Source organism: Sarcophilus harrisii, chromosome 2 (genome assembly GCF_902635505.1).
Source record: "Sarcophilus harrisii chromosome 2, mSarHar1.11, whole genome shotgun sequence".
NCBI lineage: Eukaryota > Metazoa > Chordata > Mammalia > Dasyuromorphia > Dasyuridae > Sarcophilus > Sarcophilus harrisii.
Window position 1 is genome coordinate 655780708 of NC_045427.1, and position 23748 is coordinate 655804455.

Below are 23748 nucleotides of genomic sequence, written 5' to 3' on the forward strand. Positions count from 1 at the left end.
GCGGAACAGTCCGGACTAGCTAACAAATGGGCGCGAGTTTACAAATCAGAAAGCTAGTGGCTTTAATTGGGGAGGTGCTGGAGGAACGGGGGCTTAGCAGAGACACAGATCGCCCAGAGAGATGGGAATTCCATCGATAGCATGTTTCCCCCCAAGGGCCCAGAGCCAAAGGTCTTCGGTAGGTGTCTCTGAGCTGAGATGGGGCCCTCTCTCAACCAGCAAGAAATACGGTCGCTAATGGCCCGGCCGCCGGGCTGATCACTCCCTCCATGACTTCATTTGTTTCCCAGAAGTAATAATAATAACAATAACCACCATCACAACCTCGGAACTGTAGGAGCTGCCTCAGCTATTAAGGAAAGTCGGCTTCGAGTCCCAAGAAAGAAATGAGGGAGGGAGATTAAACCTGACGGAGGATGGTGGCCCAAATGAACATCTTTATTTGCTCTCCGTCACAATGAGGAGGCAAATCTCATTAGGCGGGGCTGTGAGTGTGTTGTGTAATAAGACACAATTTTCAACATGCACATAACACAGGGGCAATTAGGTATGCTGGCGACGCAGCGGGGACCCGCTCGAGGAGCAATCAGATGGGAGCCCGCTTTGAGGGAATGTGCAGCTTGATTCGGAGCGGCAAATAATGAGGAAACATCCTGTCTCCAGCATCGCCACCATTGTCATGAAAGGTGTACGCTGACAGCTTAACAAAGGCCACTGTGTGGGAACAAGTTTCTGAAAAGCTCAGCCCGAGATGTGCAGGCTCCGACGTGCTTGTCAGGTGCTGCAGGCGGCGGGAGCCGGAGACGCTGCCAGCTCGGGACGAGCTCCGGGACCGGCCGCCTCCCTGCCGGCCGAGCCCCCGTCCGGGCCTGGGAGCGGCAGTGCCGAGACTGTGAGTGCCGGGCAGTGCCGGGCCTGGAAGCGGAGCAGAGGGCAGCTCCAGGCCTGGGAGCCCCGGGCCTGGGAGCGCCGGGCCTGGGAGCGCCGGGCCTGGGAGCGCCGGGCCTGGGAGCGCCGGGCCTGGGAGCCCCGGGCCTGGGAGCGCCGGGCCTGGGAGCGGAGGGCAGCACCGGGCCTGGGAGCGGAGGGCAGCACCGGGCCTGGGAGTGGACTATTGCATCCAGCCTGGGAGCGGAGGGCTTTGGCAGAAATGAAAAGGGCCCGGGCCGCCGGCCCCAACATTTCTTAGCAAACCACGCTTCCTGTCCAGAAGGTGAAAGCTTATTTTACTTGTGGGAAGACATCTCCTTCAGATAAATTAAGAGAATTAAGACCGTCATAGTCTGACCTCAACTAGATCCCTTTGTAAGCAAAGGCAGTAGATGGCGGATGGGACAGATCGCTAGATGTGGACCTGGAAGAGCTGGATTGGGGAAAGTCATGCGTTGGGACCTCATCTTTCTGCAGATCTCACACCTTCAATGAAGCCATTAGGTGGTCTAGAACAGAGAGCGTTAATCTGGAGTTATTGGACCGGGGTCAGATTCCGCTTCAGGCCCTAAATGTGATCTTAGGAAATGATCTCCTTAAACCTCAACTTCCTCATCTGTGAAATGGAGATGATAATAGTACCTTCCCAATGGTTTGTTGTGAGGGTTGTACATGGAAAGTGCATTAAGGCATTGTTCACATGTTGTGTATAAGAAGTTTTATTATTATTAATTTGCGTAATGTGTGTATGTTTGTGTGCTCTTGCCGTCTCTGCTGATAGAGTGTAAGCTCTTTGAGGGCAGGCTTGATTTCCCTTTTGTCTTGATCCAAGACCTAGCAGAGTGGGCAGCAGGTACTGTTTGATTCAAAAATGCTTGTTGAATAAAGGAATGAATGAAAAGTCAATTCCCTCGGCTGAAATCTCTGGGTTAAATCATCTCTAAGATCTGTCCTTATTCTAAAGTGATTGTGTGAATATGGGGTGGGAGCAAAAGACACAGTCCCAAGCCTCCAAAAAGCTGCCTCTAGAAAATGATCTAACTGGTGATTTATTACCTGACACATTGACATTTTTTTAATTAAAGCTTTTTATTTTCACATGTGCAAGGATAATTTTTCAGCATTGACCCCTACAAAATCTTGTGTTCCAAATTTCCTCCCTCTTCCCCCCCCTCCCCAGATGGCAAGTAACCTAATATATGTTAAACAGGCTAAATATATGTTAAATTCAATATATGTTAATATATATATATAATAATACATAATAATAATAATACATGTTAATACAGTTATCTTGCTGCACAAGAAAAATCAGATCAAAAAGGAAAAAAAATGAGAAAGAAAATAAAATGCAAGCGAACAACAAAGAGTGAAAATGCTGTGTTGTGGCACATCGACATTTAAGCAACATCTGAGTGCTAATGCTGAGAGTCCCACAGATTGGGAATCCTTCCCAAAGTCCGGGTCAGTCCCTGAGAGCTCCTGGGAATGGAAGCCGCGGGAATATGCATGGATTGCCAGGAGGTGGTATCCAAGTCATGGCGATTCTCTCCTAGTGACTGCCGGCCAAGACAGTCCTGGAGAGGTTCATTCTGTAATTAGGGAAGGCTGGAGCAGGGGAAACATAAGGTGTATCGCTGGCTGCTATTACAAAGTCTCATGGAAGCAGTTTTAGCTGGGATTAAATAACGGAGGGAAGGGTTGCTGCTGGGCACTGGGGTATCATTGCACTGGCCATAGCCTTAGAACCTCAGAAAGCTTATCTCATTTTCAGAGCCAGACCCGAGTTCAGGCGAGTCTTGAGGATACTGGAGGAGGGTGATTTTATTGTCTGGTCATCTAGAGAAGTGGTCATTTTATGAGCTTGACTTAGCCCTTGTAGGTGGATTAATTATGGGAGTTGCTGGTTTAAGGGTGTAATTGTGGGTCTTTGTCTTATGTTCTGGAAGGAGTAATGGGTATAATTTCTCATTGGGATGGGGATCAGGGTTCTGCTAGGGACTGAGTCTGAAATGAAAGGTCATTGTGGGAACCTAGACTGCCTTTCTTTCAAGGCAATTGTCTGAGAATGTCCACGTACCCCAAATGCTTGCTTTCTGTGAGTTTCTCTACCTCATCTGTCCTCTCCTCCTAAAAGAACCTCATATCCTACTTTACTGGAAACATAGGGGCAAACCTTGAGCCTCCTCTTCCCTACTCCTCTCCTCAAACTCCTTTTATGCCTTTGTCCCTTTTATTTTTCTGTGCTTAATTCTCTGGGACGGTGGATTTTCTCTTTGCTACATCCTTCCCCTGCTTCCAGAGCTATATGATGCAATGGGTGACCTTGATCTCATTCTTCCCATCTCCTCTGGGTGCCTGCCCCCATCACCATTCTTTCTTTCACTTTCATCTCCAATATTTCATTTTTTAATGCCTTCTGCCTATCCACATCTGCCTATGGACATGTTCGGGTCTTTGATCCTTATTTAAAACAACAAACAAATAAATAACCCCCTTCATTTGCTATTGCCATCCCCTGAGGTTAATCATCCTATATATGAACATATACATAGATCCATGGGAAAACAGCCAAACTCCCACAAAATCACCTCCACCCACATCTTCCGTTCACGTGTCACTCCCTGATACGTGGCAATTTGGCTCCAATCACTCCAGTCAATCTCAACTGTTCTCACCCCAGTTACCAACCTTCTCTTCAATGGGAAATGCAGATCTCAAGCTTCATTTTTCTTGGTCTCCCTTAGGTTTTAACCCTCCTAGACCACGCTCCCTTTCACGGTGTTTCTTTTTCCTTGGCTTCATTGACAGGGCTCCCTCTTGCTGCCTGTCTCCCTGCTCCTTGTCAGTGTCCAGTGCAGACTTGTCCTTGTCTCACTCATCAAGAGTGGATGGATGGTCTTCAATATTCTCTTCTCTTTTTCACATACACTCACCCTCTTGGTGATCTTAGGCACTTCCCAGGGAACACAATTCTCTCATCACATCTATATATTATTCATTCATCTGTAGAAAGTCGATCAAATTTATTAGCTGGTAGAAAGCAGGGCAAGGGTCCCCAAACAGTCCTGTGTTCCTGTGTGCTTTCAGTCCTCCAGGAGCCTCATGGTGAGGTTGCTGGGAATCCCCAATGCTCGGCTCCCGGGTGGGTTTCCTAAGGGTGGCGGGGGGGGGGAGAGTCTTTGGGTTCATTTAAAGGTGAATAAAAGATTCTGGATGAGCAAGGGCCATGATTAGAGTCAAAAGGAATTTTGGACCCTAACCCAGACAAGTGTCTGCTGCCGCTGCCGCTGTCCCATAGCCAATAGTACGTGACCTCATGTCTTCCAATTGCAGGAGAAGAGGAGTTTCCAATGTCTTTACGCTTGGAGGCCTCTGCAGGCTTTTGCTGCCTTTTTCCCTGGGTGTGGCAGCAAGACTTTGGGAGTGCTGCCGGAAGGACTTGGCTGTGCCCCTGCCCTGGAGGTGCTTCTGAGCTGCTCCGAGGCCGAGGGCTTCGGGAAATCTCACAAGAGAAGCTGAGCACAACAGGAGAAGGGATAGAGCTGCAAAAGGCAGTTTACCAGAAGGCATCATCACAGGGCATTTGGGAAGGTATACCAGGAGGAAGACAGTATTCCCTGCTTTCGGGAGCACGGTGCCTTGCACTTAGTGAGTGCTTTGTAAATCTCATTTGAGTATTGATTATTATCATTTGAAACAATGGCACTTTTTAGAATCCAGAAAGAGACACAAATTGAGAGAATCATTAGAAAGTTTTACCTTAAACTGAGGGCAAGGAGGTGGCAAGAAAGCGTGAAACAATTCTGAATGAGCCTCTAAAATGTAATGCTCAGGCAATTGCATTGAAACTATCCATAATTTAGTTTCCACCTGCTTTCTCTCTCTCTCTCTGTCTTTCTCTGTCTCTCTGTCTCTCTTTGTCTCTCTCTCTCTCTCTGTCTTTCTCTGTCTCTCTCTGTCTCTCTGTCTCTCTGTCTCTCTCTCTGTCTTTCTCTGTCTCTCTGTCTCTCTCTGTCTCTGTCTCTGTCTTTCTATTTCTCGCTCTCTCTCTATTGTCCTCCACATCTGCCCTGCTTTCCATCACTTCTCAGAATGTCCATGTTCCTTGAAGACTCAGCTCCAGGGCTATGGGAATATAAGTACATTAAAGCACTGTGGAGAGAGACATTCTGTAAAGCAACCTGGAACTATGTTCCCCTTGATTCTAAACTGTGAATCCCCTTTGATCCAGCTCGAGCATTCCTAGGGACATCTTCCAAAGAACTTAAAAAAAGAGGAAAAGTAACTAAGTGCACAAAAATCTTTACAGCCGTTATTTCGGTGGTAGTAAGAAAATGGAAATAGAGAATGACCTTCTGTCTCAAAATCACCAAGTGCTTATTGCACACCTCCAACTGGTTGTCTCGCAAAAATCTTAAATTCAACTTGGCCCAAACTGATCCCATTATCTTTGCCCCAAATTTCCCTGTAACAGTTGAGAGCACCCCCGTCCTTCTAATTCTCTTGCTTCTCAATCTACATGTTGCTCTTCATTTCTCTCTTACCCTGAATTTATGTATTGTCAATTCTGCCTCCTTCTCTAGGACCACATGCTCCCTTCCCTCTCTCCTCTGACATGTCCACTCATTGGACAGAAGAGGGAAGGAAACTCTGAAGGAAGTGGCTTTTGGATGGTCAGAATGAGATACGGTCTGAGAGCACCGCTGCCATAAGGAGCACCGCTCCTTACTTCTGCCTTTTCTCTTTCTCTGTAATCTCACCCTCTCACAAACTCAATTATCATCTCTGTACAGATAAGGTCTAGCTCTCTCTACACAGATTTCCTTTGGACTCCCCTTTCAGGCCCAATATGTGATCCTGCCATGTCTTGAGATGCTAACCAATGGTCGGGGAGGGAGAAATTCTCTAAAAATGCGACATGTTGCATATGATGTAAATCCATGATGGTAAGGAAGGTCTAGGAGTGCTGCCATTGCCTTTCCAAGTAGGCTCACTGGGAAACCCTTTCAGCTCTCTGCAGGATTTCCATGACTCTCATTTTCTCTCTCATTGGCTACTTTCCTGGCTTTCCCAAATCAGTTCTTCCCATGAATGGGAAAGCTTTATCCCCAAACTTATAGGGCTCAAAACCTTGCTCCCTAACTCTTTTGTTTGGGAATTTACATGTCAAAGAACAGAGTTCTCATATTGGTCTTTGATAGCAATATGTCGTTGATAGCTTTTGGTTAAAATCACGCAGTTTGAAAAAGTAACCCTCCTGTCATGTATTTACCCATATATCATATAGCACATTTTATAGAGGCAACTGATGGGTCAGGATAGAAGGCTGGACCTGGATTCAGGAAGACCTGATTTCAATGTAGTCTCAGACACTCACTAATGGTGTGATCCCAAACAAGTCATTTGACCTCCATTTGCATCAGTTTAATCAACATAAAATGGAAATAATAATAGCACTTCTCTTGCAGAATTGTTGTAATGATCAAGTGAGATATTTGTAAAATGCTTATAAAACTGAAAGTCTTATAGAAATGCTCCTATAAGAGGAAGCCTGTAACCCAAATTAAAACTAAGCCCTAATCAATCATAATTTAAGTTAGCTAAAAGATACCAATTAAATGCTTAAGTTTAATATTTCTTTATTGCTGTTATTTTTGAAGTTCATATGGAATTGCATAATTCATGTTCATGCAAATATTAGCAATGTAATTTTAATTTAATAATATAAATAAAATCCAAATCAATGTGATGAGCCACATATAGGATCACTCAGACCAATTATCCATACTTCAAGTAATTCACTCTGTTTGACCCCTGCTGTCACAACTGGAAACACTATCATGGCATATGATAGAGATTGGCCTCTAAGTCCCCTAGTCTTTGTGAAGAAGGAGCAGGAGGAAGAAGAGGAGGAGGAAAAGGAGGAGAAGGAGGAGGAGGGTCAGAAGGATGAAGAAGAAGAAGGAAGAAGGAAGAAGAGGAAGAAAGAAAAAAAAGAAGAAGAAGAAAGAAGAAGAGGAAGAGAAGGAGGAGGAAGCAAAAGAAGAAGGAGGAGGAGGAAGAAGAAGGAAAAGAAGAAGGAGAAGAGGAAAGAAGAAGCAGCAGGAGGAAGAGGAAGAAGAAGGAGAAGAAAGAAGGAGAAGAGGAAGAAGAAGAAATAGAAGAAGAGGAAGAAGAGGAGGAGGAGGAAGAAGAGGAAGAGGAAGAAGAAGAGGAGGAGGAAGAAGACTGAGATTCATTATCACTTTATCATTCAAAGGAGTAAATTGATGATGATGAAAAATGCTTAATTAAAATTTGGGTTACAGACTTCCTCTTATAAGATCATCAGATTGAAAGTTAAGAGGGGCTGTGGAGATCCTGCCAGGTCTAATGCTTTCACTGATCAGGAAACTGAGTCTGAGAGAGAGAAAAAATGATTTGCTCAAGTTCACCCTGATTTCTCACTCCCACATTCTAACTCCAAGCCAGGTTCCAAGAGATCCAACTTCCATCTGAAAAGAGCTCTGGTTTTCATTGTCAGGAGACCTTGATTCAAATATTTGTTCTGAATTAGCTTTGTGACCTTGGGAATACTCTTTCCCTAAACTCTACTCTCTGGGTCTGGTTCCCTCATCTTTAAAATGAGGGAATTGGACTCAATGATGTCCGGGGCTCCCTCCTGCTCTACATTTATGAACAGCTAATCAATCCTCAAGCATTTATGAAATACTGACTATGTACCAGATACTACATGAAATTTCTTACCCTAGTCCCATTTCTCATCCAATCCCTTCTTGGAATAAATTTACTTTCTAATGGGGGAGACAGTAAGGATACTTAGACACAGTACAAATGACAAGTGAAGAAACAGTTCTCTAACAAAGCAGTTAAGTACGAGGTAGTGTGAGGGGGAAGCATCAGCAGCGTGTGAATGGAGGGATGGAGAAAGGCTTTGCACAGAAGATGGGGTTTGAGATGTAGCTTAAAGATAAATGATTCTTTGAGGCAGAATAAGAAGGGAGGACATTCAAGACATAGACAGATGATAGATAGGTAGATAGATAGATGTAGATAGCAGAAGATGGATGACAAATGGATAGATAGATGGAAGGTGATAGATAAATGGGTGGAATTAGGCAGTTAGGTAGCCCAGGAAGTGGCTGAAAAAAGGAGGGATAGAAATATGGAGAGAGAGAGAGAGATAGACAAGTTATTTATTAAGCATTATGTGCCAGGCACTACACTGAGCCCTGGTAATACAAATGCAAACTGGCAAGATGGCCCTGACCTCAGGGAGGGGACGTTCTGATGAGGAGGAAATAACACTGAAAGGGGGGAGCTGCAAAGAATGGGGGAGAGTGGCTAGTCTGAGCCACATGAGACAACGTGGAACAGGAGATGGCAAGGTACCGATGTCCGATTCTACGAGCTTCAAGTTCTTTATAAAAGTCTTCTTGTTCCCTTCAGTTCAGAGAGAAAAGGAAACAGCTTTTGTCCCATTGGAGCTTCTATTCCACGGGGGAGCCATGAGGGGCCAGACATCCGAGTGACTGGAATACTGGCACGGGTCACTTCGTTTTGCCCTTTGCTTTTTCTTCCGTCATTTTTATTTTCTGTCTGCCAGAGGGTCAACCCTGTCTTGGCTGCCATCTTGGTCAAGATGCTGACACATTCTAGGTTTAAGTGTCAAAACTGCAGCATATTCTGGAGAGCTTTAAAGGGTAAGAGAAAATGTCAGAACTGTTCCCAAGTATCATGTATATGATTTTTTTTAAACTTGGAAAGTTACATACTCAAAACTCTAATCAGTCCACCTGGACTTTGCAATCCCTTGTTATTGTAGATTCATGAAGATTAGAGTATGGGTAAAGAAAATGGTATTTGATGGATGACTCCTCTGAGATCACCATGTTTCTCTGTTAGTGCTGGCCCAGGAAGCCATGGGAAAGGGAGTTCATGACTTCAGTCAATTAGCTGGGTCTCCTTAATCCCTCGGGATAGTTTTCATCTGCTTTATCACGTCTACTACTTTAATGAAATTTTACAGATCATCAAAGAAGAGACTCATGGTGATAGGAAAACTTACAGTCGCCCCCATCCCCTCTCACACACAAATATAATACACAATACACAACTTGAGCTCAGTCTAAAACTTCAGAAGAAAGCATCCAAACTCTCCAGAGGCAAATGCTAACTGGAGTGATATTAAGAAGGAAGTTATTTCTTTTATTTTATACTCTTATTGGCTGAGAAGACAAATATATTTGCTGATTATGAACCCTAGTGATACAGCGGTTTATAATTTCCAGGAGCATCAATGTGGTCATTAGCTCAGATGTGTCACGTTGAATTGCTCACCTCATTGCCTAATTATTTGACCTTTATTTTGATTAGAGGGGGGATTTTTTTTTTTGGTAGATGTCACTCTCTGGTATTTAGGGATAGGAGTTCAAAGGATCTCAGGGATTAAAGGAGAAAAAACACCTCTTCTTTTCATAGGTTACCCCAAAGCAAACTCTTTTTTGCTAAACTTAGGACATCTTCCCAATTTATAGTTTTTAAATCATTATATGGAGCAGTTATTTATTTAGTTTCCACCATTCTGCTTGACAACACTGTTTCTATCCACCTGGACATTTAGCTCTTCCCTGGATTTGGACATCTCTCTCCCACTTCACTGAATTTGCACAGGTTTTTTCTCTTGTCTGAAATGCAGTGTCTTGTCATGGCCATATCACTGAATCATCTTTCCTTAAGTATCAGTTTAATTGTGTTGTGCATTGAAATTTTGGAAGAAATTTAAGAACTGATAAAATCATAGATATGGTGGAGAACTGAGCATATTATCAATGTATTTATTCCTTCCGTGGAAAAATCAGATATTCGAAGCAAGGGGCCATTGACTTTTTGACTTGTTACTTTTCATACTTAGCATATGGTAGGTGCTTAATAAATGATTGTTGAAAAGATGAACCAGTCTTGAGGGGGAAAGCCTTGATATTCTCCTTGACTATTCCTTCTCCTTCACCTCTCATGCCCAGACACTCAGCAAGTTCCATTATTTCTTCCTTCAGATATCTTTTCCATTTTCTCTCTTCTCCTGATTTCTATTCATGCCCCCCAGTGCCAGACTCTTCACAGGGATGAAATTCATGGAGGCAGGCCACCTGTCCATTGCCTCTTGAACCATAGTTACCAGTCAACCTTGTGAATTAATTCAAAAACGCTTCCTTTTGTTCTTTTTCACAAGCGTTTTCTCTTCCTCTTCCATCTGTACTCATTTCCTTCAGTGGGTGTACTTATCCCCCATCTTAGGAGCCATGCTACATTTGAATTTCAAGAAATATTCAAGTGTCTCATGGAAAGGATAAGGTTGAAAAACCTAGACTTAGGTAAATATCTCGGAAGCTTTCTGGTTTTTCAAACAATTGAAGGAAAGGTTTTTGAAAATGTCAAAAACGCTATTACAATAGACTGTATATTTCAGGGACTAAGAATAGCAGCCAGACTAACTTATCAAGCTACAGATTTTGTCTGAGCCAGAATATCTAACTGCTTATGAATTGTAGATAAATTAACTTTGTGAACTATAAGACACCATTGAGATGTACACTAGCCTATAAGTCAAATATTTCCTGCTAGAAAGAGGATATGACTGAGAAGAGGGAATGAGGGTTTAATAGCATCTGATTCTCCATAGAAAACATATTCTAAAGTGTCTAGTAGGTTCTACTAAGCTAGGAAACCATTAAGTAAAGTCCTGGGGGCCAACTTAGTCTGTTCTTCAGAGATCAACTTAGGGAAGTATAGAGAAATATATGACCTTGAATCTGAATACTCAGACAGATTCTTTGACCCTGAGAACCTATGAGAAAGAGAACCACAAAGTGACTTCCATTCCTCTGTGGACCCTTTTCACTTCCTTAGTGACAGTGATGGGAACAGGAGGAGAAAAAGACATCGAAGGGACAAAGGATGAAATATTAAAGCCACGGACAAACATTAATTTAATTACCGGTACTCTTAATCAAAGACCCATTTTGACCATTGAGTGAACATACCAATGTGCCTTCCAGATAAGATGGAGGTCAGAAGATACCATGAACATCTGACCTACTTGCCATGCATTGAGAAGTGGCAGTTAGGGATAAAAGTTGCTGAGAATATAAACTCATTCCTTGTAAAATGGTGAATTTAGCTGAGGACGATTAATGACGCTGTCATAAAACAGATTAAAAAAGTGGTTGAGGGGAAAATAATTTTTAATTTTATTTATTTAATTTAATTTAAATAATAGCCTTTATTTTTTATTATAGCTTTTTATATAGAAAACATATGCATGGGTAGTTTTTCAGCATTGACCCTTGCAAAACCTTCTGTTCTAACTTTTCCCTTCCTTCTCCCCATCCCTTCCCTTAGATGGCAGGCAGTCCCATACATGTTAAATAAATTAAATATATGTTAAATACAATATATGTATACATATTTATACAATTATCTTGCTGCTCAAGAAAGATTGAATCTAGAAAGAAAGAAAAAACCTGAGAAGGAAAACAAAAAAGCAAGCACACAATAACAGAAAGAATGGAAATGAATAACCTTTAATTTTCAAAGATAGTTTTCAGCCATCATCCTTGCAAAATCTTGTATTCCAAATTTTCTTTCTCCCTTCCCCCCAGACAGCAAATAATCCAACACACACACACACACACACACACACACACACACACACACATTAAACATGTACAATGGAGATTATTTTTAAGAAAGATTTTCATGAGTCTCAAATAATCCATGACTTAGCAGTGCCATTTTGAGATGGAATTGGAAGAAAACAGAAAATGGAACAACCTTCTCGGTGTTTATGTTAACATCTAATCTCATGACCAACAACCATTTCTGCCATATTGGTATATGAAATTAAGTTTTTGTTGAACAAAGTAGAAATGATTTTAAAGAAAGTAAAGTCAAGATTGGGAGCTTTCCAAGATCAACTATACCCAGAAGAAAATGACTCCATTTAAAAAATATTAAAGGATTAATTTTCAAGATATCTTAAAAAGAAGAATATACCAGAGTACTAGAATAAAATCTTGAATACTGAAAAAGTCAGCTTCCATGAATATCTACCGACTCATATTATTATTCCTATAAAATTCTGATGGGAATTATCTGAACATATCTTGGGAATGTTTGAGGAAAATTTGAGAAAAGAAGAAAATTTGGAATATGAAATAAAGGTCTATTTATTGTTTATTAAAAACTACACCGATTGATTTAGTAGAGAAAACCCATCCTTGGCACCTTTCTTTCAAGAAAGTCTTTTTTCATGAGATTCCTTGATAGATAATGAATTAAAACAACTTTATTCAGTTATCCTGTGATTATTAACACTGCATAAGATGTAAAACTGGGCAATGGATGCTAGTTTACCACTGTCATAGAAAGTGAAACTTCCTCTGGAAGATTAGGTCCTCTAGATGCTTCTGTTTGCTGATGACATCAGGCTGATTTTTTGTCAGATCCCAAAACATTACTGAGCTTTTTTCAATGAGATCCATAATTGATCAAAAAAATTAACTTTGACAAGCTAAATAAAAAAAAAGACGCACAAATGAATTACCTTTTTAAAGTAAAAATACATAAGCAAATGGCTACTCCATCAATCCATAAATTCCTAGTGAAAGCCTAGAAGGACCATAAAGCAAAAGGGAAATTGGGGGGGAAAGCATTGATAGAGCACCTCCTATTTACCAGACATTGCTCTAAACATTTTCTACAAATATTATCCTCTTGGCTTTTCAGAACAATCCTGCAAGATGTGCTCTTTATTATCCCCATTTTGTAGCTGAGCAAATGCAGGCAAACCTCAGAAACTTAAACGCTTGCCAAAGGCTACACAGATCATCAGAATCTGACTTTTGGTTTGATTTCAGGTTTTTTTGAGTTGAAGCCCAATGCTCTGAGCCACCAACTTTTAGTGCCTTCAAGGATTATATTTGGGAAATCCTGCCATCCTTCCAATGATCTCTAGTTGTTCCTGAGACAAAACCCTCTCTTTTAAGCTCTGCTCTCCTTGTGTGTCGTCCTGTGCTTGGGAATCAGGAACTACAGTCCTCAAAGCTTCTGTATCTCGGGACCCAAAGGGAGATGGAAAGGTAGGGTCATGAGGAGGAAGCAGCATTATTTCCAGGGATGAATTTCACACAAAAATGGTCCCCACACCGTCCCCTGAGATGTGGAGCCTGTCACAGCTTCTAGTGGGCTTTCCCTTAGTAGAGGCTTTCAGTCAGGATGGGCTGACCATTGTACACATGGCTTAGAAAAGGATTCTGGGGGGGGGGAAATCGTTGGATTCAATATCCATCAGGGTTTTTTCCACCTTCAAGAATTGGTGACTAGTCATGAATGAGTTGTGATAACCATTCTTGGAGATAATAGTCACATTGATCATGGATCTAACTAAAAATAATTTAAAGATACCTTGAATAAAGTGAAATGTAAAACATTAAGTGCGTTTTCCTTCCCTTGGATAATAAATTGATGCCTCTAGAAAGTTTCTTTTATGACTAGCTCAGTCCCTGTCTCAGGGGCCCCAGGCTGCTCATCTATAAAATGGGTGGAGGGTTGGAGAAGGTGACCACGGGGCCCCTTCTGGCATTAAAAGCCTCTGCACCGACTCTGCTCCATAGCTCTCCGTGCCGGGGAATAGTTCCTGAACTTTCAAAGCCATCTTTTCCATCTCCCGGCTTGGCTTTGTTCTCCACCACTTATTTATCGAAGTCTTTGCAGGTGTGTGCACGGCTGAACTTTCCGTTTTATGAGTTGTGCGCCGCATTTATTACTATCATCTGCTCGTGGCCAGTTATCAGGGAAAACATTTGCTCTGTAAATGTAATACTGACGGAGGTGCTGAGCACAAAGGACACAGGCTATTGCAAGCACAAAAGCCTTGATGGTATTTGGCAGGGACTGGGCTGCTTTCTCTCAATATTAAAGGTGAAAAGGGCTTGGTGAACAAACGCAAAGACATTTTCCCAGCCAACATATATGTGGAGGCCACAGTGTTTTTCTTCCAGGGAAGACACATGGCTGTTTTAAAGATAGCCTCATAAACCCATAAAATCAAACTTGCCTTTTGAAAACAGAGAGGAGCTCCAGGAATATCAAGCAATCCAGACTCGGGGATGGCAAAGGGAATATGTAAGAGGGGCTCCAGTGGAGGCCCCCTCTCTCGGCTTGGTCAGGGTGTTTCACTGGGCCGAGGAAGGCTCCTCAGAGAATCTGGGAGGAATTAAATCTCCATGCCCCATTCAACCCAGGCTCTCTCTTTCTCTCAAGATAGTCATTTGGTTCCAATAGGGAGGGTGATTTTTGAGACGCCATCCCTGGTCTTGCAGTGACTTCACTGGGACTTCAAACTCATCTCAGGAAACTCAGATTTCGTGAGGACTAATTGGGAGAGACACTAAAAGCCAAAAAGAGAAAGAAAATTGAAAGGAAAGGAAATAGAGGCGGGGCAGAGAAAGAAAGAGAAAAATACAATCTAAAGAAGTATAATTGTTTTTAATTTATTAAATAATTTTTAGGACAATAAAAGTCCAGAAAATTTTGCATTTCTTCTAATATGTTTGAAGAAAATAAATTGGATAAATGTTTTGCTTAATTTAAAGAAAACTGAGAAAATTCCTAGATGACCTGTACTTTCAGCAATGCTCTTGTGTAATTGCTGCTTTTTGTTAGGTTCTTTACAATTGATCTACATTTAGTTTTCTTGGCTGGTAAATTGATGAACAGAGCAATTCAAATAACTTCCCCAAGCTTGAAAGAGAAGCCACTAACATTGACATCCAAGAAGATTAGCTCTCTGCTCTGACCATCTTTCCCAATGGGCAATGGAGGGGACAGGTAGTCCATTGAGGCAGAGACTACTGGAGAAAGGTCTTCCAAATTTTTGTTTCTTCATTCCTGAATACAACACAGAGAAGGATTAATCAACAAGCATTTTGGAGTGTCTGCTCTGTTCAAGGCACTGTGCTAGGCACTGGGAATATAAAGATAAACTGGGACAATTCTTGTACTCCAGGTGTCTATATTCTACTAGTTAATTAAAAGAATTCTGACTTTGGGAGGTAAATGGGAGCAGAGGTAGGGAAGGAGCGTTTGGGAGCAGATAAGTTTCAGAGTAATAAAAGTAAATCTAAGGATAGAGACAACTTTAAAAGAAGAAAATGAAAATCCAGGTAAGAGGAATAAATGGATCTAACAATTACAACCTTCAGTGTGAGTGAATTGGGCAACTCAACAAAACAAAAGCAAGGGCAAAAAAGAAGATAAAACCAGCAAACACTGGAACGATAGACACCAAGAGAATGAAGATGGATTCTGGGGTTGTTACTAGTTACAGTGCCTCATGGACCACATGGTTTAGCATTGAAGAGACCCAGAAAAGAGGGATGGAAGAAATAGGAGGAGTGTCAGAATGAAGAGTGACCTCTCAGTGGGTAATAGCGATGGACATTAATGTAAAGCAGTAACTACAGTAGCTCATTTGAGGTTCTCTGAAAAGCAGTTGTGATTCCATTCTAAAATTGAGCTAATTGAGAACCAGAGAGGGCAATGAACTTTGCTTTTGGCCACACAGCTAGAACAGCGTTTCAGGGATGAGGTTGGAACCAGATCTTGCTGCTTCTTTCCATGGGGGCCTCCAGGTGCATTTGGATGGCCAGAATGTTCAGGTTCCTATTATTTATACAACGCAGCTTTCCACCATGAGATGAGGCTAATTGGTTCCAACAAGCCTATATATTAAGCGCTGTCTGCATGCCAGTTCTCATCCTGGAACAAATAATCCTGAAGGAAGAAGGAGGGGAGGAATAAGAGTTTACACAATTGAGGAAGTTACAGAGTTAGAGTGTCAGGGAACCAGAAAGGAGGAGGTATCCTGTCTTTCCTCCCAGTCTGTATAATGCAGAAGAGGGAACTGGTCATGGCCTCTGGCTTGAGAAGCTCAGGAGATTCTGGCCACTCCGCCATTTACTGTGGACCAGATGGTCTTTTCCCGTCCCCATTTCCCATTTTCCCTTCAGATTCATCAGCTTTTACCTCTTCCAGGTCACTTCCTTCAGCAATCCCCGAGGCCTGAAGGTGGAGGTGACCCTGATCTCTTTAACAATGAGAGCGATTGGGAATTCAATGTAATGGTTTTTAGTCATCTCCCAGAGTTCTTTTTCTGGACATAGCTGGTTCAGTTCATTACTGCTCCATTAGAAATGATTTGGTTGATCTCGTTGCTGAGGATGGCCTGGTCCATCAGAACTGGTCATCATATAGTCTTGTTGTTGAAGTATAGAATGATCTCCTGGTCCTGCTCATTTCACTCAGCATCAGTTCGTGTAAGTCTCTCCAGGCCTTTCTGAAATCATCCTGTTGGTCATTTCTTACAGAACAGTAATATTCCATATATTCATATACCACAATTTATTCAGCCATTCTCCAACTGATGGATATCCATTCAGTTTCAGTTTTTAGCCACTACAAAGGGCTGCCACAAACATTCATGCACATACAGGTCCCTTTCCTTCTTTATAATCTCTTTGGGATATAATCCCAGTAGTAACCTCTGGATCAAAGGGTATGCACAGTTTGATAACTTTTTGAGCATGGTTCCAAACTAGTCTCCAAAATGGTTGGATTCGTTCACAACTCCACCAACAATGATCAATGTCCCAGTTTTCCCGCATCCCTCCAACAATCATCTTATTTTTCCTGTCATCTTAGCCAATCTGACGGTGTGTGTGTATCTTAGAGTTGTCTTAATTTGATTTCTCTGATTAATAATGACTTGGAGCATCTTTCCCTTGACTAGAAATAGTTTCAATTTCTTCATCTGAGAATTGTCTGTTCATATCCTTTGACCATTTTTCAATTGGAGAATGGCTTGATTTTTATAAATTAGAGTTAATTCTCTATATATTTTGAAATGAGGCCTTTATCAGAACCTTTGACTGTAAAATATTTTCCCAGTTTTTGCTTCCCTTCTAATCTTGTCTGCATTAGTTTTGTTTGTGCAAAAACTTTTCAGTTTGTATAATCGAAATTTTCTATTTTGTGATCAGTAAATCTCTAGTTCTGCTTTGGTCATAAAGATCCCCTTCCGGTCTGAGAGGTAAACTATCCTGTGTTCCTCTAATTTATTAATAATTTCATTCTTTATGCCTAGGTCATGAACCCATTTTGACCTTATCTTGGTGTACGGTGTTAAGTATGGATCGGGAGGGTTAGAGTCGGGATTTAGAGTCGGGTTATGCACACCTGCATTTTTGATTTCCTTCACAAGCTAATTGTACAATATTTCAGAGTCTGATTCTTTTTGTACAGCAAAATAACGTTTTGGTCATGTAGACTTATTGTGTATCTAAGTTATATTTTAATATATTTAACATCTACTGGTCATCCTGCCATCTAGGGGAGGGGGGGGGTAAGAGGTAAAAAATTGGAACAAGAGGTTTGGCAATTGTTAATGCTGTAAAGTTACCCATGCATATAACCTGTAAATAAAAGGCTATTAAATAAAACAAAAAAAAAAAAAAAACAAAACCCCAAAAAAAACCAAAAACAATGAGAGCGATCAGGAGGGTTTGTGTAAACTGGGAGAGGGTGGGGGTCTCCCTCGGTTCGTCTTGTTGTCCTTTGTGCATACATGCATGCACACATCCCCATCCCCACCAGCTGGGGTGAGGAACTTAATTCGTCTGTGTAAGATGTATACAGGAGAGATACTTTACAGGCGAGGAGGGCTTGAGGGAGCAGAGAGATGTGGGTTTGCTTTCTACCACTTACTGGGTGTCCTTCAGCTAGAGCACTTGGACTGCCTGCCCCATCGGGCTTTCCTCTATAAAACTGTGACTCTCTTACAACATTAATGGTCATAATAGTAACAGCTCTGGTTCCTGTATCACATTAAAACGTACAGAACACTTTAGGAAGCAAAGGCAGTTTGAGGATTGTTCTCCTCAGGGTATGGATAAAGAAATAGAGGCTCATGGACATTTACTTATGTTGATGGGGTCCCAGAGCCAGATAAATATCAGCACCAGGATTTGATTCCAGGCCCTGTGGCCTGGACAATCTTGTGGCTTGTAAACACCTGATTCTTTTCCTGAAAAAACAAAAAAGCATCGCATAAAAGCTGGTGTTTCTCCCTTCTTCCTCCCCAAGCCATGAATGATTCAAATGTGAGGTTCCGGCTGCGGGTCCGTCCCTGCCTCGTTCTGGGAGAAGGACAGATGGACTCCTCTGCCTGGGCCTGGCCTGCCTCGTTCTTGCTGTGCCTTCTCCTTCAGCTGTGGATTTATGGTGGAAATTTCAGGATCTGTTACCTGCCTTGCCAGGTTGAGATTTATAAGACAGCCAGCCGGAGGAAGCAGGACAGAGATGTAAATATAATCAGGTGGCAGATTGATTTGGATTTGTTTTCTGGGTTTGCTTGACGTGCATGCTTTATGCCTTTTCTATCTTTTGTGGGTCTCTCTCCCTCCTGGAGTCCTTTCTTCCTTGCCTTTTGTCACGGGGAGAGCTAAAATAATCCCTCACATTTATGTAGCGTGCCAGGCGCTGTGCTAAGTTCTTTATAAATATCCTCTCATTCGATCCTCACAACAACCCTGGGAGGGAGATACTATTATCTCCATTTTACAGATGAAGCCACTGAGGCAAGCAGACTTACCCAGGATCATACAGTGGGTGTGTGAGGCTGTATTTGAACTCAGCTTCTCCTGATCCCGGCACTCTTTGTCCATGGCACTCCCCAGGCCCAAGCAAGGGGAGAAGGACCTGTAGTTCCCTCACTGTTCAGTCCTTGCTACTTTGTTCTGCTATCAGGCAATCTTTCTTTCCTGGAGAAATGTGCCTTTTTGCAGTCTTTCTCCAACAAAGTCTCCTCAGCATTTCTCCTTTCCTGGTATTGAGCATTAGCTTCCCCGTGCAGAATTTTTTCAGTTTTTACCCTGGGGTTTGCTATCTCATTATTATCCCTCTCCTGCTCTCAGGTCACCACAAGGGTCAGGAGTGATTATTCTGGTTGTGGGAGCAGAGAGGGACAGCCACTTGTCCAATGCCACATTGCCTCCAAATATTGGAGGCAGGTTCTGAGCAGGTTCTGAATCCAGTGCTCTGTCCACTGCGCTATCCTGCCTCCTCAGCTAATGGCAGGGGTGGAACTTTACCTATTCCTCCTTCATCTGACCTTGCCTGGTCCAGGAACAGTGATGGGATGATGGTGTGTTTGCAGGGAAATGGGGATTGGAGTGGGGGGGACGCTCATGTCCTTCAGTGGGCTGAGGGGAACACTGATGCAGTCTCATATCTCACTCCGTGGGGATGGACAGGAAGGTCCCCACTTTCCTGAGATGAACTGAGGAGGAAGGAGCAGCCCAGATGCTTCTGAGTCGCCCAGATTTCACAATCCCTCACTGCTGAAGCTTAGCCCTGGGGTTGAGACATGACTCCATAGTTCAAAAGTCAGAGCTCACCCATCGGAGTGCGCTGGACGCGGAAATGGATCCTTTGGTGCTTCCTTTAAGTGCTGCAGACAACTGGCTGACAAGATATTCATAGAGAATGCAGAAGTGTTGCAAAATCACTTAGCATCCAAATCCCCCGAGAGGCTCCAGTGCTTCTGTTACTTTAAGCAAAACAGGCAGGAAAACAACAAAGTCCTGGGCAGGACATCTAATAAAGAGACAGGGAGAGGTGCAGAAAAGCCTGATGTGCAAAAGCTGGAGATGGGCAGGTCCCAGAGGGACGGGGAGCCCAGGACAGAAGGCCCAGGCCCAGCATATGGGGAAAGGAGGGTGCTCCCTTCCCTCCGGAAAGTGTGCCTTCCCAACGGCCACGGTGCTCCCTTCTGAAGCGCCACATAGTGGCTTAGGCTAATTGACAGAGATTGAAATGGGGTTGGAATAGCAGAGAAGGGGGGGGAGGAGGCCTTCAGATCTGTGACATTTGTCATTTTTGTCCCAGCACGGTGAAGGATCATTTTAAGCTTCACCAAATTGCAGAAGACGACAGGAGAGGTGAAAAAACATCCCCCAGTGGGAAGGTCATTCCTGAGGGTGTTGTTACAGGGAACGTGATGGGAAATGATCAAAAATATTAAAGAGACTTTGATGCCGTAACAAATGGAGAGCCCGCGCCGGCTGCCGGGGGTTGGCCCACCCAGACTGGCCCAGCCAATGTCAGAGTCCACGGGTCCCCTGACGGTAATGGCGCCATCCATCCCGTGCTTCATTATGGCCAGTATTCCCTGAGCTGGAGTATTAGATATTTTTGACTCCTAAAAGGAATGGAGGTTTTAAAACGATGAATCTTTCCCCAGATTTTCTATAAATGTAAACTTGGGAAGGTTATGAGTCACTTCCCCATCTCGGGCTCTCCCGATAATAAATGAGCGTTTGGGGGTGTCTCACCTGCTCCAGTGATTTCCCAGTGTCCCATGGATCAGCTGTGACAGGAAACCCCAGGTAAAGATGACAGAAGGAAAATGAAAACGCTCAATTCTGAAATTTTCCTGAATGTCATTCTTCTGGATATTCTGGGATTTCTTGTCTCAAGTTTGCCTCTCTCTGATTCAAAACCTCAGGGATAACCGGGAGATGAATAGCAGGGTAAAAACGGGCTCACTTGATTGGAATTAAACTGGTGAATGCCATTTTTTTCCCATGGAAAATGCTGGTGCATCCGACCCAACCAAAAGATTCATCTCATTCCACAGGAAGCAGGCTGGATTGTCCGTCCACTTGACAGATCGACCCATGTGGACTTTTACTCTGCCAGAGTGACAGGAAGACCTTTTTTAACTTTGAGATTCAGGTCAAATGTTGAAGTCGTTGGCAGACAGTGATGAAAACGTTTGAAACCAGGTTTTAGATCTTAAGTTTCTCTGTCCCCTAACCCCACCCCAAAAAGGTAGATAACCTTTTTGTTATGTAGCAAGAAATGGAAAAATAAAAAAAAGAACCATTCATTAGCTCTGCCTCTAAAGGAGCATTCCATTGGTTTTAAATGCATCGGATGAACTGGAGAGTAAAGGTTGTCTTAAAGAAAATAAAATGGAATAACACGGGGAACGTTTCTAGCCTGGAAATAATGAAATCCTAACAGTTTATTCTGAAAAGCTGAGATTACTCCCATTCCTACCCGATGTTATTTCCATTAAACATAATCAAAATGGGTCCTATTTGGGTCATTTCCCATTTTCACCATCACATCTTTTTCCCAATGAAGGAGATAGACAACACTATTGCCAACCTGCTCGGATGATGCTTGAGGTACAGAAGGATTTATAAAGTAGTTCTCACTATTTTGTAAGGTAATTTTTTAGATCTATAGCTTTAAATGCAAATATAATAATAATAACTATAATCATAGTAGTCCCATACTTGAGAGACAATTTCATGTAGTGATCAGACAGTCCATTATAGAGTCAGGAGCATCTGAGATCACGTTCCATCTCTCACACGTCCTGGCTCTCTGACCCTGGCAAAGAAATCTCTTAACCATTCATTGTCACAACTACCTCTTCGAGATCATAACTTTCCAAGCAAGTGTGGCTGTGCATTGGTCACAAAGTACCTTCTCAGGAGCTTTTTACATTAATGAAATTATTGGTCTGGTAAAGCGGACAAACCCCCTGATACTTAAGACCCCGTGACCTCCTCAATGGCGCCGTTCCTTTTAATGATGCTGCTCGCATCTCATCCAAGCCTGCCTATCCATCCCGCGTGACTGTGCACCCTACCCTTTAAGGTCACTGCGGTGGATCCGCCAATCTTGGCACTTTATTACTTTCTTTTGACATTAGGAGGATGCTAATGAGGCATACGGATGGTTCAATCCTTGCTTTCTCCATATGACCAGCCCATCTTTTATTTTGCTTATCCATTTCTTTGATGAGATCCCCTACTCTACTTTTCCTTGTTTTTATTTGTAAAATGTTGAAAAATGTTTACTTCCAGCATGAGCCTTTCTTTTGTTCTTTGGTTTTCAATATCAGTTCTTTGGAACCTGACTCATGACCATATGACCACTCCAGAAGAATGTTGGGATTTTTAAAAAATGACCTTCATTTCAGGGAAAAATGGGGTCATTGAGAGGAAGGGAAAAGAACAAACATCTATAGAACACTTGCTACTTTCAGGCACTGTGCTAAGTGTTTTTACAATAATAATGATGATGATGACATTGACAATGTGTCATAGAATACATACAATGATATTGGCAATAGCTAACATTCATATAATGCTTATTATGTGCCAGGACTTCAAAATTACTATCTCATTTGATCCTCACAAAAACCATCAGAACTATTATGATTTTTATTTAACAGATGAGAAAACTGGGGCAAACTGAGGCAAAATGACTTGCCTAGAATCATAGTGAGGAAGTGTCTGAGGCTGGATTTGAATTCAGGTCTTTCAGACTTCAGGCACTCTACCTACTGCACCACCAGTTGCTTCATTAAAATGAAAATGGTAAGACAAATTTACTGTTTAAATTATAGCTCCAAATTATTTTCTGTTGATTTATTTCTCTAAAGTAGATGCTATCCATGATCTATCTGTCTACATACATAAATCTAGAGATAGCCATATAGTGGGCAGCGAGGTGGTGCAGTGGATAGAGTACCAGGAAGACGGGAGTTCAAATCTGCGCTGAAACCTTACTAGCTGCATGATCCTGGCTGAGTCACTTAAGCCTCTTTGCTTCATTTTCATCATCTGAGTCGGAGAAGGAAATGACCAATCACGTCAGTCTTTTAGCCGAGAAAATCCCATTTAAGGTCATAGAGAATCAGATGTGACTGAAACACAATATAGGTACATAGAAGCTGATTAGATCCTCATAGGTAGACAAATAGATGGAGAGATTGAAATACATACATAGATTGATCCATAGAAAGGTAAAAAGGCAGATAAAAGATCTGTTGATTGATAGATCATTAGTTGATAGATTGACAAAAAGCTAGCTAGCTAATAAATCAATAGTTACATGGATAGATCAATAGAGAGACAGAAATAGGTAGATAGATAGACAAATAAATCAATAGATAGATGGAAATAATCAAATAGATTGATAGAGAGATGGAAAGAGGTAGATAGATCAATAGAAAGATAGATAGAAATAGGTACATAGATCAGTTGAGAGATAGATAGAAATAAGTAGATAGACAGGTAGACAGATTAATATAGATGGAAATAGGGATGGGCAGATTAATAAAGAGATAGAAATACATAGATTAATAAAGCTAGAAATAGATAGTTAGGTAGATGGATATCCTGATTCATGAGCTACCTAGGCTATGCTTCTGACTTTCAGCACATCCTTTATTGGCCAGCAATCTTTCTTCATCCCCTCAGTTTTTCAGCTCGTCCAGACTCTCTTAAGCAGTTAGCTATCTCTTTCAGGAAGTTCTGGATGTTCTGGTGCTTCATACAGTTGGCAAAATACCATCTGCCAACAGCAGCCTTGGAGGACTTTGCCATCCAGAATCCCTTTTCATGTCTTCTCTCCCCACCTGGGCTTATATCCTAGATTTTCTCAGGGACAGCGAGACCCCCTTTAGCAGATGACTTCTGCCCTGTTTCATGTATTGCCTCTTGTTCAAGGTTCATTAAATCAGATTATCTCTGCTTTAATGCCTTTCAAGGGGTCATGCATAATTTGGAAACAAGGAGCTCCTCGGTCTACACATGTTTTAAGCCCCATCTTTGTTTTCTCCAGGGTCTTTCTTTTTGTTCTCATCTATAAGCACATTCAAAACCGATATAAATG